The sequence below is a fragment of the Schistocerca serialis genome, chromosome 6 (genome assembly GCF_023864345.2).
Source record: "Schistocerca serialis cubense isolate TAMUIC-IGC-003099 chromosome 6, iqSchSeri2.2, whole genome shotgun sequence".
Classification (NCBI taxonomy): domain Eukaryota; kingdom Metazoa; phylum Arthropoda; class Insecta; order Orthoptera; family Acrididae; genus Schistocerca; species Schistocerca serialis.
The window spans coordinates 247448837-247454836 of record NC_064643.1 but is presented as its reverse complement, the minus strand read 5'-3'; positions in this window follow the sequence as shown (position 1 = coordinate 247454836).

Sequence of the window (6000 nt, the reverse complement as noted above, 5' to 3'; positions counted from 1 at the left end):
GAGTGAACAAGATCTCGTCGTCTATGCGGGAAAAGGAAATGCGGAGGAATGGGTGTCCCTGCTTGCTTATTATAGCATATATATGTCACTCTTAGTTCAATGTGGCATCGGCCAGTATTAGCCAATAGTCATGGAGGTATACTTGTTGTAACTGAAGATTGCGTAAAATAGTTGTACAGGATAACCAGTAGCGGGCGGCACATGCACAGGGTCCTTTGATTGGTAGTAGAGCTAAGGCAATAAAAGTCTGAGAATGTAGGCTGCAGCACAGCGTTGAGTGATAGTGAATCACTGACGATGGAAAAACTGGAACAAAAGAAAATCGAAGCGTTAGAGATGTGGTGATACAGAAGAATGTCGAAATTTAGTTGATTGATCAGGTATGTAATGTGTAGGCTCAGTGGAGAATCAGAGTGTACGATAAACACTGACAAGAAGACTCGACAGAATGACAGGGCATCTGTTAAGACATCATGGCATAACTTCCATGACAGTGGAGGGAGCTGTAGAGGATCAAAACAGTAGAGAAAGATACAGACTTAAATACATCCAGCAAATATATGAGAACTTAGGATGCAGATGAGGCTCAGAGACACAGAAGAATTCGGGGCGAGTCACATTAACCAGTAATAAGAGAGACGAAATGTAAAGAAATTAAAACCCTAAGGGAACTGAGAGAGAAGCAAGATATTAAACATCTAACACATACCTTGTTTTGTATCAAAAGGAGTACGTTCTTTGTTATGTGTGAGCACGTAAGTCTAGCTATGGACTGTTGACATGTGCACGAACCAACAGCAAGCCGTTGCCGAGCCGTCCTATGAAAGCATTCGGCGTGTGCCATCGGACAGGCGGAACACTGCTCGTCAAGACCCACAGTTGGGCAAGTTTGGATATCTGAGACCCCATCTTGGCAATCCTCGTGTTCCAGTAATCCTTTTAACCATGCGTATGTTATCGTGTGTGTAAACCCCTAGTTCTCTCGTTAGTATGAAAATAACCAACTGTTGAACGTTACGTACATGATTTTAAGCACACGCTAACGAATTACTGGACAGGATGATAGGACTGAACTGTTGAAGCTTTTTTTTTTTTCATTTGTGTCCCAGACATCACCACCGAGTTGTAGCGTAGAAGCCATAAGTACTGCGTAGAGCAATTGCGCTTACTCAGTGAAGATCAACTGTCCTCTAACGCTTACGGTGTTTGGTCAGAGGAGTGATACAATATGTCTCCATACCAAACAACTTCTACTCAGAAGTAATTGAGGTGATTTCAGTGTCCAGCAAAGATTCACATGTTCGTATTTGTACATAGAAATAATGTGATATAGTAGAGGTCTAGTTGAACAGAAAGAGTCACCTATATCAATTGTTTGGAGGCAAGGCAAACATTCCCATTTACATTAGTACCATCATGTCTCTTGCATTTGTATCCTGGAAACATAGTGCTTTCACATTTACTGTATCTACAGCAAGTCCTACGTAAAACAGATCGATCGTTTAATATGAACTAAACGTTTATGTTCTCATTGTTTTGATAGTGAGGAATATTGTATCATAACTTGCAGTACTATGAATGCTTTCTGTAAGGGATATCAGACAAATGGAAAACGGTGAATGTCCCAACTTCATATTTGCAGAAAAAACATAATCAAGGTAATATGCCAAGTTATTCGAAATGGAACAAAGTTATCTTGTTCAGGCTATTCTGTTCGACTCTGCTCTGGAGTGAAAGTGTGCTTTTGCTTATATCTGATGTGGTGTGCTAATTAGTGTGACTGTAATTGAATTATTGTCCGCCCCCGGTAGGCGAGTGGTCAGCGCCACAGAATGTCAATCCTAACGGCCCGGGTTCGATTCCCAGCTGTGTCGGAGATTTTCTCCGCATCAGGGACTTGGTGTTATGTTGTCCCTAATCATCATCATTTCATCCCCATCGATGCGCAAGTTTTGGAAGTAGCATCAAATCGAAAGACTTGCACCCGGAGAACGGTCTACCCGGCGGGAGGCCCTAGTCAGACGACATTTTTTATTGAATTAATCTGAGAAAAAAGGAGAGTAATGTAAGAAAGCAGCAGTGGGTTTATATTCATGAAGATATACTAAGAAATGTAAGCAACACACCACCTTATGTCTGTTCTGGAAGACAAGGAAATGTTTGTCTGTAATTACGCGCGTGGTGAGCCATAGTGAAAAAGTAGTAGTCCATGGGTACTCAAGCAGAACGAACAGCGGAGTGGTATTTGTGGCTACGTTTAAAGTGGGCAACTTTCAGTTTCGTTTTCATGGTGTGTTTGATTCGTAATCGAGTTTAACAGGCTGACATTACATCCACCATAGATTTCTAGTATTTTGCGTATTTCAAGGCTATCTTGGATAGCAGGTGTCTTATGACAGTGATGAGTGTACCAGGTGATTCTTATAATATCCACCTTATTGTTCTATGTTAAAGATCTACTCTTTTAGGATTTAATAATCACAAGCTCAAGGAGAATTTCATATCTTTATTTACATTTTGTCTCTTCATCAACTTAATTAAACTGAATTTACTTTTCCATTGTGGTGGCAATGAGGCTTGCACTACTGCCTTTTACAGGAATAATCAGAGAAATAATCTTGTGGCTTTAGTTTAATCATTAGTTCGATAAGAACCACTTCTCACATCGTGTGAAATGTACAGACGGAAAATATTTCTACTACTTCAATAAACTGTTTTCAGTCTCCAGTTGGTAAGTTTACCTAAAGAATTCCAGAGCAGCAGTTGTTCTGCAATATTGATTCAACGGATTGTGGAAGCGTTCTGTTGTCAGGTGCGAAAATCAGATTGCTGCAAAACTCTAATTTAGTACACAATTATGGTAGGTCTCTGGTCTACTCAGATTCTTATGGAATTCAAGGTTAGGTTCAGTGAAGATAAATTGGCTCAGTTGTATATCTACATTTATATCGACATGAATACTCTGCAATTCACACTTAAGTGCTTGGAATAGGTTTCTTCGAACCACCTTCAGGCTATTTCTCTACTTTTACTCCTCTAACAGCACGTGGGAAAAATGAGTACTTCATTTTCTCTATACGACTTCTTGTTTCTCTTATTTTAATATGATCATTTCACCCTGCCAAGAACGGCACAGTAAAATATTTTCAAACTAAAGGAGAAAGTTAGTGACTGAAATTTCGTGAAATGATCTCGCCGCAGAGGAAAACGTCTTTGTTTTAATTATTGTCACAGCAGTTCGCTTGTCATATCCGTAGCTCTCTCTTCCCTATTTCGCGATAATACAGATCGGCACGCCCTTCTTTCATTTTTTTCGATGTCCTCCGTCAGTCCTCTCTGGTAACGATCCCATACCGTATAGGAGTGCTCCAGCAGAGACAAACAGGCAAAGTATTGGCCTGTTGCATTTTTAAGTGTTCTGTCAACAAAATACAGCCTTTTGTTTGCCTTTCCCACAACACTATCTGTGTGATCGTTCCAACTTAAGCTGCTCCTAACTGTAACCAGCCGAACTGACAGCATTTAAGTTTGTGTGTTGTTTGCTGTAACTGATATTTAAAGTGTTTCTTTTTGTACTCGTGTGCATTAGCTAATATTTCCTTATTCAGACACAATTATCACTTTTTGCGCCATACAGAAATCATATCTAAGTCAGTTTGTAACTGGTTTTGATTCTGATGAGCTTACTAGACGGTAAATGGCAGCATCATCTGCAAACGGATCTAAGAGGGCTGCTCTAACTGTCTCCTAAATCCGTTATATATATCAGAACCGCTGAGGGACTATTAACGTTTTCTTTGGGAACGCCGGATATCACTTCTGTTTTAGTCGATGATCTTCCGTCGATTACTACGTACTGTGACCCTTCCGATATGAAATTACGAATCCAGTCTCACAACATAAGCGATAATCCATAGGCACGCAATGTGATTAGAAGTCTCTAGTGAGGAATGGTGTCAAACGGCTTCTGGAAATCTAGAAATATGGAATCAATTCGAGATATCATATCGATAGCAGTCATTACTTCGCGTGAATAAAGAGCAAGTTTTGTTTTACACGACATTTTCTGAATCCCTATTGACGGTGTTTGAATAGAAATTTCCCTTCCAGGTTCGAACATGGGATACGAGTAAGTTTCAAAATCCTACTGCAAATCGTCGTTACTGACCTGGGCCTCTAATTCAGCGGATTACTCCTGTTCCCGTTCTTGAGTAGAGGAGAGTGAGTGAATCACGGACGTCGGACAAGTATATTCGGCTATGTTGGAGAAGGATGGAAGACATTTCCAGTTGTGCAATCGTAGGTGTAACTGGATTTCCTCTTTTGATGCTAGTCAATTGTCAGGATGAGCATTACTGCAAAGGGCATTTGATTCTAAAGCATTATGACAGGGTGAAAAAACACTAAATAAATTACTTTTTCTCTCTTAACAACATGTGGGCAAGGTGGGTTCTTCCTTGCTTCAGGTATGAGGTAGAATGAAACAGCATTTTTACATAAGATAACTTTTATTGAAGATTTGTACAACGGTTTTCTTACTGGATTGTTCTGGCTGGGAGAGCGGTAGCTGTGTCGTTTGCGAAGCCTTCATGCTACGTGAGCGGCGGTGTCTGATTACGCCTGGCGGTGTGTATCTCGTGTCGCCGTCTCGCCCAGTTGACTGGAGACGCGCATCGTGCTGTGGCCCGTTTAATTATTGAGAACGAAGTCGTGAATCGGATGGTGACACCTTGGGTGTGGCGTCCCAGTGTTTTTCTTCTGTATGAGGCCGCATGTGACAGTGTTGTGCGTCGGCCAGCGGAGCGGTGCGGCGGGGGAATGCCAGCGTCCTGGACTCGAACAACGGACTCCAGCTTGCCAGTCTTCGGCTGTCAGATCTTCACCCCCAGCTCACAGGTGACTGCTGATGTTAGGACGTCTCCTTCCCGCCCTCACGAGTCACCCGGATATGTACAAATCAGTCTTCAAATACCTTATAACTTCTGTCATCTGGCGGCGAGGCTGCTGCTTGCTATTCCATTACAGCGGCGGACTTGGTGCTTCTGTGTACGATGTAGTCTCTTCCTGCATGACGGTCTTCAGCTCCGAAACTGAACTGAAAACTACCCTTTTTGGGCCCAGTGCGTCTCGCCTATTTATTCACTTCAGTTCACTGGAGGTGAACGACTTCACGGTCATTGCCTCTTCTGTCACGTTGAAAAGCTTCTCGAAGAATCTTCTTAACGTCAGCCATTGGCTCTTGGAAGGTAGGCGAGGGCCTGTGATCACATGTGACAATTGAGAAACACGTGAGCTGGTCGGGCGATACCCTGACGGCTGAATCGACAGCGTCCACTTATGTGAGGAGAGCGATGGCTTCTCTTGAACGTGCTGACTTGCATGCGATGGACGTTGCCACTGCTGCTCTGTCCGCTATTTGCTGGTGTGTAATTCTTCTAAACTAAACTAAGTTTTTCATTTATTTTCTAATTTCTACTTCATTTCACATTGATTTCACTAATTTATTTACCTAAGTACCACTCAACTTTCCTCCACTCTTTGGAGAAATTCGCCTTCGAATTTACCACTCAACATAGGATCGAGTAAAAGCGTATTTACAAATCGGCGCATGGCTTGCTATACAAGGTAGCATTTACTTCGTATTATTTCAGTAATTTCGTGTAACTTGCGAGTAAACTCGAGTAGATGTATAACATTCTACGAATAACATAGGAACGTGGTATCATTTTTGAGAATTAATGTCTAATTAAACAACGTTTTACATAATCGCCGTATCAAGCGATTATAACCTCAAATGAAAACATTGTTTTGCGTCATTCTATGTGTTCGGAGATGCCGGAAGTTCTGAGTGGGGTAATGTTGACCGACCGTAATTACTCCTACACAATTACTCACATCCGTTTCAGATGCTACAAAATTATCAAAGAAAGATAAAGACCAAATACAAATTAGACGACTTAGTGAGAGACATTGAGGACTGTTGTTGTTGTTGTTTTTATG